Source organism: Dromiciops gliroides, chromosome 6 (assembly GCF_019393635.1).
Source record: "Dromiciops gliroides isolate mDroGli1 chromosome 6, mDroGli1.pri, whole genome shotgun sequence".
NCBI classification, from domain to species: Eukaryota; Metazoa; Chordata; class Mammalia; order Microbiotheria; family Microbiotheriidae; genus Dromiciops; species Dromiciops gliroides.
The window spans coordinates 88,632,793-88,642,934 of record NC_057866.1 but is presented as its reverse complement, the minus strand read 5'-3'; the positions used below and the strand labels follow the sequence as shown (position 1 = coordinate 88,642,934).

Below are 10,142 nucleotides of genomic sequence, written 5' to 3'. Positions count from 1 at the left end.
CCTATAAGGATTTGGGACTTGAGACTCTGCCTTTTCCAAGAAGGTGTGAATGGCCACAAAATATAGGGCTACCTCTGAGGTAGCCAATTTGGAAAGAAGCCTTGGGGTCAGAGGATAGGGGAAACTAGGGAGGGAGGGGAAGAAGGGAAATGAAAAAATAACTGCTGGGCTGGGGGGCTATCTGCCCACCCCTCATACAAATGCTTTCAGGCTTTGAGATGTTACCTTTCTAGGAATGTCAGACTTTTGATCATTGGAATAGACATTTTGGTGCAAGGACTGAATATTTCCCTATGCCTACTGATGCTAGACTTTGGGATTCAGTGCAGTTAAATCCTGCAAGTCCTTGGAGACTGGCCCATCCGCACTAGGAGCAGCCACAATGACAGATTCCTGAGGGCTCAGCTTCCCTGTGGAGGACAGCAATGGTGACTCAGGCATTAGACTTGGCAAAGTGTACCCTGCACAGCTAGTTGAGAGTTAAGTGATCAATTACTCTTGTGTATCCTGCTTATTTAGAACCGGTAGCTTACTGATAAAATTGTCCTGGGGCTAAGACTAGAACTGAACTATAAACCTTCCATTTTTGATGGGGTGGCAGGTAGTTAGCTTTGGACCATGGGTATTTGGACCATGGCCCCTCCAAGGCTCTGGGCTTACCTGGTCTCCATCCAATCCTAGGGCTTTGACCCCAAGAGGGTAGAGTTTTCTATTTAGTGTATTGGCCCCATCAGAGTGGTTCACTTGAAACATACTAGTGATTCTCACAGATCAATTCGATAAACAACTTCTACTCCAGAGAACGAATGATAAAGCAGTCTACTTACCTCCTGACAAAAGCACAATGCCCTCAAGGTACTGAATGAGATGTACATTTTTGGACATGGCAAATGTGTGGCTTCATTTTGCTTAAATATGATTATTTGTTACAAGGATCATGTTTTTTCACTAGAGGCAGGATTGAGGAGAGAAAGAAGTTAGTAATTTTATCAAAAAAAAAAAAGAAAGGAAGAAAAGAGGCTCATTAAGTCATTTTAAAAATTGCATTGAAGAGACAGAAGGAACTGCAGAAAGAACCACAGATAAGCAGGACAACATTGAAAGTAACGTGGAATTTATTAACCACTCTTAAACAAACTATGTAATAGAGCTCTGCAATTTTGCATATAATTTCTTCTTCTGTCCTTTTGTTCAGTGTTTAGAGAGTTTAGAATGAAGTTAAGATTTAAAAAATAAAATTTTTAAAAGAGAAAAAAATACTTGTGGTATAGATTGTGTCTAAGTTTTCCCATGTAGTCATCTAGACAGATCCATGTGGGCACAGGGTCATAACTTACATGGGCAAAAACACAGCACTGAAGACACCACATCTCTTAGATCTAAATATAGGTATCACCCCAACTCCCACACAGGTACTCAAAGTCCTAAATGAATATTAGATACTGTATGGTTTTTATTTTACCCCACAAAAAAACAGAAGATGCAACTGACTCATAAGAGTCTACGAATAAACATAGAAATACACAAATCGCTAAAATAACCTATTACATTCCTTTTCATACTCAAACCAGTATATATATTTTACAAGTCATTTACTTCACATCAGACTTACACTTTAAAAAATTTATTTAAAGTTTTGAGTTCCAAATTCTATCCTTCTTCCCTTCCCTTTCCTCTCTTCCTTGAGACTGTAAGCAATTAGATGTATGTTCAATTATGTAAAACATTACCATATTAGTCATTTTCTGTAAGATGAATATAAGAAAAAATGAAATAAAGTGAAAAATAGCATGCTTCAGTCTGTATTCAATCAATATCAGTTCTTTCTCTGGAGGTACGTAGTATGCTTCATCATTAGTTCTTTGGGATTGTCTTGGATCATTGTATCCCTCAGAATAGTTGTCATTCTCAGGTCTTCAACACTGCTATCACTGTGCACAGCATTCTCCTGGTTCTCCTCATTTCACTATATATCAGTTCATGAAAGTCCAGGTTTTTCTGAAATCATCCTGCTTGTCATTTCTTATAACACAATAATATTCCATTACAATCATATACCACAGCTTGTTTCATCATTTCTCAGTTGATGGGCATCCCTTTGATTTCCAATTCTTTGCCATGACAAAAGAGCTGCTTTAAGTATTTTTGTACAAATTAGATCTACACTTACAATAAATCTAAGGAATGGTTGCCAACACAAAGTCCAGAGACCTTGCCCTCATCCCCATGATGTAGTTCCCTCTCTTCAGTTGCTGGGGCCATGTTGGAGATCCTCTTTCTTTTCCAAGAAATATTTTTGGGAGAAATCTCCTTTTAGGAGGTTTGGCCTTGAACTTGGGAGGGTTAGCCATAAAATAAGGAGAGGAATTGTCAGTGTGGTTTATGGAATGAATGTTTCTATTTTATAATATTAAAATCTGGACTTGCCAAATAGCAAACATCTTAACTTGCCCCTTAGTAAGTAACAAAGACAAACACCAAAGAGAGGAATAATATCCACAACACCACGAAAATTCAAAATCATGAAAAACGGGAGATGAACTAAACAAGGCAAAATGCCAATATGATGAAAAAAACATGTAGTAGTAAGAGTAGTTAAAAGTCCAGAAGCCATGCAGATAGAAAAAGGACAATGCAAGACAGTCTTCAAGACATTGTCAAATGGATCAATTACATGTTTAAATAAAGTAAGAATTAACAATGGCAAAAGAAAATTCAGTGGACTAAATAAAAGAACAGCTTACATGATGTAAACAACAAAACAGGGAGAAATGAAGCTAGAATGAAAAGATGCTTTTAAAAAATCAGGAGAAACCATCTTTAAAAATCACCTAAGGGGGCAGCTAGATGGCACAGTGGATAAAGCACCAGCACTCGAGTCAGGAGGACCTGAGTTCAAATGAGACCTCAGACACTTGACACTAATTGTGTGACCCTGGACAAATCACTTAATCCCCATTGCCCTGCCCCCCCCCCCAAAAGCCTCAAAAAAATCACCTAAATATGGAGACTACAATAGGAAATCTCGAAAAAATCAAGAGAAGTCATGAACCACATGCTTACTGTAGCAGAAAGCAGAATTAGAACAACACAAATTAATGAAAACACAGCCTCAGGAAAAAAAATCAGTCATGGTAAAAATCGGGAATCATACAGATCTAAGTGACAAACATTTATTCATTTGTGAATAACTTTCAAAATGTCTTACAGTTTTTCACCCTGTGGCCGCTTCAAGATTACTAACTTTCAAAGAACCTGAACAAGAGACTCCAGAGTATTGCCAAAGAAAACCTCCCAGAAATAACAAAATCAAATGAAAATATACAAATGAGAAGATTCCACAGGGCCATGACAACTAAGTATGCAAGATTCAACTCTTCTAGACAGATTATAATAATATTTTAATGCTATACCAATAAGCAAAAAGCATTCCAAGCTACATGAAGAAAAAAGTAACATGCCAAAGAGCATTCATAAGGACCCCAGTAGATTTTTCTTTTTTGTTTGTTTTTCACCAAGAACCTTCTTGTTTTTATTGTTAGTATCTGGGTTACTTGAGAGGGTGTCTCCAATACCAGGCCGGCCGTGTTTAACAGGCTTGTAGGTGATAGAGAATTCTCCCAGGCAGTGTCCAATCATCTCGGGCTTAATTTCAACCTGATTGAAGGTCTTGACATTGTAGACACCCACCATAATGCCCACCATCTCTGGCAGGATGATCATGTCTCGAAGGTGTGTCTTCACGACCTCAGGCCTTTCCATGGGGGGGGGGGCTGCCTCCTTCTTGGCCTTCCTCAAGTTCTTCAGAAGGGAATGCTGTTGCACCACAGACCTTGGTTGAGTCTCCGCCACTGCCAAGTGCCGTACAGCTGCAAGAGCTGTTGATAAGACATGTCCAGGAGCTGATCCAGGTCCACGCCGTGGTACATGAACTTCTGGAAGGTTCGCTTCTTCTTCTGCTCCACTTCTGCCATCTTGTCTGCTATCAGGAAAAGCGTGACAGACTTTTCAAAGAAGACAATAGATAAATAGAGAAATGGGAATAGAATATGTAATAAATTAAGGGGCGTGAAGTCATGGACCTGGAATTATCTGTCCAGCAAAGCTTCATGGGCAACATAAAAGTAGGGCATGAACATTTGAGAGGTATTTAGACTTTGAATAGTTTTTGAGAGATATAGGTGCTTCAAGAAGTCTACCAACAGAGGAGCTCCAAGGCCCCAAAGATCATGATTTCTTTTTTTTTTAATGAGACAATGGGGGTTAAGTGACTTGCCCAGGGTCACACAGCTGGTAAATGTCAAGTGTCTGAGGCTGTATTTGAACTCAGGTCCTCCTGAATCCAAGGCCAGTGCTTTATCCACTGCGCCACCTAGCTGCCTCCAGATCATTATTTCTAATTAGCCACACTACTCTGCAAATAGAAAAATTTTGAAATACAAAATCTATAGGGAAATGATACAAGACCAATGCAAATATCTCAGTGGAACAAAGATCAAAGGATATGGTGAGATAATTTTCAAAGGAAGAAGTACCACATGAGATGATGTTCAAATTTCCTAATAGTCTGATTAATGCAAAGTGTAGTTATTGTTGTTGTTTGTCTTTCATCTTAAAGATGATTATGGGGAGCAGCTAGGTGGCACAGTAGATAAAACACTGGCCCTGGATTCAGGAGGACCTGAGTTCAAATCCGGCCTCAGACACTTGACACTTACTAGCTATGTGACCCTGTACAAGTCACTTAACCCTCATTGTCTCCTCCCCGCCAAAAAAAAAAAAAAAAAAAGACGATTATGACATTGAAAAGGTGGTGTCATGACTTGCAGTAAATTGGATTTAAGTGAGAGGTCATGCAAATAGAGGCAAACTTAATATAAACCTTCCACCTAGTAGAATGGCAAAAAATAGAAACAACAGAAAAAGGTAAACTTCATGATTGGTGGGAAATTAGCACCCCATGTTAGTGATGGGATTGTAGACTTTTGCAAACTTTTTGGAGAGTGATATGCAATAAGGGTCAAGAAATAGGAACATACCTTGTGACTCAGTGATTCTAATTTTAGGACTTTATCCTAAAAATATCATAAAAAAGAAAAGAATGGCCCAGCTATGCAAAAATACTCAGAGCTGCCCCATTTTTAATGGAAAAAAAATAAAATGGAAACAGCTTATATGCCTAACAATCAAATGTTTGAATAATTATGGACTTTTAATAGAATATTATGGTTCCAAAAATTAGAAACAGAAAGAATACAATGGTATATGAAAAACCTATGGGAAATGATGCAAAGTAAGACCAGCAAAGCCAAAACAGAATACAAAGTAATTACAACTGTATTTTTTTTAAAGCCAAAGGTAGGCAGACTTCAGAGAATATAACAGAGGAGTCAGAGCAAATCCACTTTTGGTTTATTTGTCATCTGTTCATATGGTTAACTCTATTTTGTTAAATACTAAGGGTTTTAACGTAAGAGTTTCTTGCTTACTTTTTATGCTTATTTACTCATCTGCTTTTGATGTCTATTAAGTTTATAAGTTTTTATATTATACTCAGTTAATTTCATTTTACTTCAATTCCACAAACATCTATTAAGCAACCTCAGGGGAGATGTAAGTTTTAAAAAGATTTAGAAATGAAAGATATTTCCCCTTCCCTAGAATATTCTTTTTAATAGCCACTTCTCCTAATACATTTAAAATGACTTGATTTTCAAAAAATTGTATTGCTCTTATTGAATGAGTAAATATTTTTTAAAATAATTTTTGACATCTTTTTTTATATAACCAAAATTTTCCCCAGTATTTTTCCCTCTCTGGCTCCCAGAGAGCCATACCATAAAACAAATTATATTTTTTAAAAGAAAAAATGAAAAGAAAGGAAAAATAGCAAAACTGATCAATATATTGAAAAAAATCTGAAAATATATGTAATGTACCACATCTATAAACTTGTCACCTCTGAAAAAGAGTGGGCTAGGAGTATGGTCTCCAAATGAGATAAACATACATTCAAACATACATACATATAAATATACACACATGCATATATATACATATATATATAAAGTATTTTGCAAACCTTAAATCACTATAGAAATGTTTTTGTTATGTCATGACTATTTTATTTTATTTTTATCATTAGCCTTCTACTACTGAGAGGCAGTAGGTTATATTGGAAAAATGATGAACTTAGATTCAGGAATTCTAGGTTTTTGTCCTACCTTAAATTTTTATTACTTATAAAGTTATGGAAAAATCACTTAGCATCTCTGAGACTCAAATTTGTAAAAATGAGGATAATGCTATTTTTGCTAATTAATTACTTCACAGGATTGTTGGGGTTTTGTTTTGTTTTGTTTTGTTTTTTGTTTTTTGTTTTGTGGGGCAATGAGGGTTAAGTGACTTGCCCAGGGTCACACAGCTAGTAAGTGTCAAATGTCTGAGGTCAGATTTGAACTCAGGTCCTCCTGAATCCAGGGCCTGCGCTTCATCTATTGCGACACCTAGCTGCCCCCACTTCACAGGATTGTTGAGACAATCATAGATTTAGAGCTGGAAGGGACCTTAAAGGCCACTTATTCCAACCCCTTCATTTTACACATGAGGGGTTAAGGTCTAAATAGACCTACAGTTAAGTGATTTGGACAAAATTGCACAAATAGTCAAAAGCAGACAAGATTCAAATCCAGCTTCTGAGACTCCCAATCCTGTATCACATGACAGAGCCATTCACTATGTGAACCTTAAAGCTCTAGAAATATTTATTATGTTATGTACAATCATGAGGTTAGAGATCCAGGGCTCTGCCTCAGGCCATACAGTTTACCTCACTCATCCCATTTTACAAAGGAGGAAACTGAATTCAAGGGAGATTAGGTTAAATGCCCAAGGTCATTCAAGTGGTGCCAGCTGAAGGATTAGAAACCTGATCCTAGTACAAGATGTCAAGCTTCCTAAAGGGAGGTACTATGTCTTACTTAAACCCTCTATCTCGTTCCTGTTCCGTGCCTAAAATAGTGAGTGTTCTTCACAGTCGGCATATAATAAATGTGAGTTATGATTGTGGTTATAAGGAAAATGCTATGTAATTGAGATTATTTTAGTACTGTTGCTGTTCAGTCATGTCCATCCTTTTTCGGCTTTTCTTAGCAAAGATACAAAGTGGTTTTGCCATTTCCTTCTCCAGCTCATTTTACAGATAAGGAAACTGCAGCAAACAGGGTGAAGTGACTTGCCCAGGGTCACACAGCCAGTGAGGGTCTGAGGCTGGATTTAAATTCTAGTCATCTGTCCTCCAGGCCTAGCATTCTATACATGGCCCCACCTACCTGCCCTATTATTCTAGTGAAATAATTGGGAGTTATCATTATTATGATCATACTATAGTTTTATCATGAAATAGCTTGGTATAGTGAACAGAGAATATGACAAAGTCAAAAAAACTTAGTTTCAAATCCTTTCTTTGGCACCATAGAATCAAAGATTTATAACTGGAAAGGGACCTTAAAGGTCATTGAGTATAACCCCCTCATTTTATAGATGAAGGAACCGAGGCTTAGAAAGCTTAAATGACTTGTCAAGAATCATTCAACAATAAGTGTCTAGGGTAGGATTCTAATACAGGACTTTTGAAATCCAAATCTAGCATTCTATTCACTCACTATGCCACATTGCTCCTCAATACCAGCTGCCACCTGATATTGACTGTGTGACAGGGGACAAGTTACTTAAACTCCTAATCAGCTATCTTTCTAAGACAATTCAATGCTTGACAGTTGGATTGGTTTGGTAGGTGGATTGGTTAAAGGAATTTCCTTACCAGAAGTTCCCTACATGAATGAAATAACCAGTTTGGAAGAAGAAAGAAAGAAAGAAAGAAAGAAAGAAAGAAAGAAAGAAAGAAAGAAAGAAAGAAAGAAAGAAAGAAAGAAAGAAAGAAAGAAAGAAAGAAAGAAAGAAAGAAAGAAGGAAGGAAGGAAGGAAGGAAGGAAGGAAGGAAGGAAGGAAGGAAGGAAGGAAGGAAGGAAGGAAGGAAGGAAGGAAGGAAGGAAGGAAGGAAGGAAGGAAGGAAAGAAAGAAAGAAAGAAAGAAAGAAAAAGGAAAAAAGAAAGAAAAAGGAAAAAAGAAAGAACAAAGAAATAAATTGAATTAGATTCAATAAAAGTTACGTCTCTCTGGGTTAATTTTCTTCATAGGAAAAATGAGACAGTCGTATCCTCAGAACTCTAAAGTTTGTAATATCCTATGATTGCTGAGGACTGGCTTATAGAAGAAACTGAGGTACCAGGTCTATTTAGAAGTGTGAGCAATAAGAGAGAGCAAGGGCTATAGGTATATATATGCATGTGTGTATGTGTATGTATATACACATATATGTGTATGTATGTGTAAATAGATATAGGTATATATGTGTATAAATTTCATTTATTTATATAATACACAAATATATTTTATATGTGCATATGTATATATAAATGAAATATATGTGTATATATGAATATACATACACACTATACATGAATATATATAATGCATATATGAGTACATGCATACATACATACCAATCTCTCTCTCCCTCCCTCCTTCTCTCTCTCTCAATATCAATATCTGCATCAACATCTATGTAAATATCCATTAATGGATCAGATTTCCAAAAGAGAAAAGACGTTTCTCCCCACTGGCTGCCTCAAGGTCTGTGAACTCAGTTTGTTCTGGTTATATAACCACTGGGAAGCCATTCTGATTTGGGGAGAACAGGTTCCCTCCTGGTAATGAAGACTGTAAAAACCTTAGCCCAGGTAATTATCTCCTCTTGTTTGTTAAGCAGTTCTATTAAAGGCAATCTAGCTCTGCCTCAGGATTAGAAAAGTTTGTTCTTCTCCAGGTATTATGGGGTTTACTCATCTTTACATACCAGGTTTTCCTATTTTCCCCAAATGTGGGAATTCATGGAACCATCAAACCCTAGTTGGAAGAAACCTCAAGGTTTCTTCACTGAATATGAGAGCTAAAAGGGACCTTTGAAATCACATAGTGTGACACAAGAAAAAGAGCTTTGCACTTGGGCTCAGGCAATAGGAGTTTGAATCCAGGCTCTGACACTTGCTACCTCAGTAACCCTGGTGGAGCCACCTAACCTATTCTGGGCCTCAGTTTCCTCAACTGCAAAATATAAAACTTCAAATCTAATGCTCTGGACCTTATTCCAGCAAATTTCAAAGCATGCTCCAACAATCCTAAGACCTTTTTGGGGAGTCAATGGGGTAAAAACTATTTGCATAATAATGTTTTAGCTTCTCGTCTGGTAAATATCAACAGCTATAATCCACATAAACAGAAGTTGGGGAGGTGATAATTTTTAAGAGTTTAAAAAGGTGTTAAAGCCAAAAAGTTTAAGAACTACATCATTGCACCAGGATGTTGAACTAGATAACCACTAAGGTCCCTCCTAACCCTAAAATTATAACCCTGATCCAATATCCTTATTTTCCTGTTGAGGAAACCGAGTCTCAGAAAGATGAAATACTCTCTTCCAAAGTCACATAGGTAGTAAGAGTTCATCACAAACTTCTTGTCGCCGTGGGAGTTCACTAGTGTATTTTTTTTTAATTTTTTTTTTTTTTTTTTTTTAGTGAGGCAATTGGGGTTAAGTGACTTGCCCAGGGTCACACAGCTAGTAAATATTAAGTGTCTGAGGTCAGATTTGAACTCAGGTACTCCTGACTCCAGGGCTGGTGCTCTATCCACTGCGCCACCTAGCTGCCCCATCACTAGTGTATTTTTACTGGAAATCACTGGTGCTTTGAAATCAGAGGAAGTGAGAATTTAGAGATCACCTAAGCCCAATGCACTCATTTTACAGGTGAGAAAGCTGAAATGACTTGCCTGAGACTGCATAATAATTTATGAGCAGAGTTAGGGCTAAAACCCAGGTCATGCCCTGTGTTCTCACCACCGCACCATGACTTGGTCAGCCCTTCTCACAAGCTGCAATAAATAAGAAATAAGCAAACTGAAGGCAGGTGACTTGACTGGACACAGAAGGTCCCCCATAGCTGGTTAGTGACAGCCAGGATTGGAGTCCAGCCAGTGGTGTGTTGCTGGAGTTAGCCCCTCTATTTCCTAAGCCATCTGATATT

General features: G+C 37.4%; 1 pseudogene; it reads right to left on the bottom strand.

Moving 5' to 3' along the window:
• Nucleotides 1-306: 306 nt before the first annotated feature.
• On the bottom strand, nucleotides 307-3,992 carry LOC122732027 (annotated as a pseudogene).
• Between the last annotated feature and the right edge of the window lie 6,150 nt (nucleotides 3,993-10,142).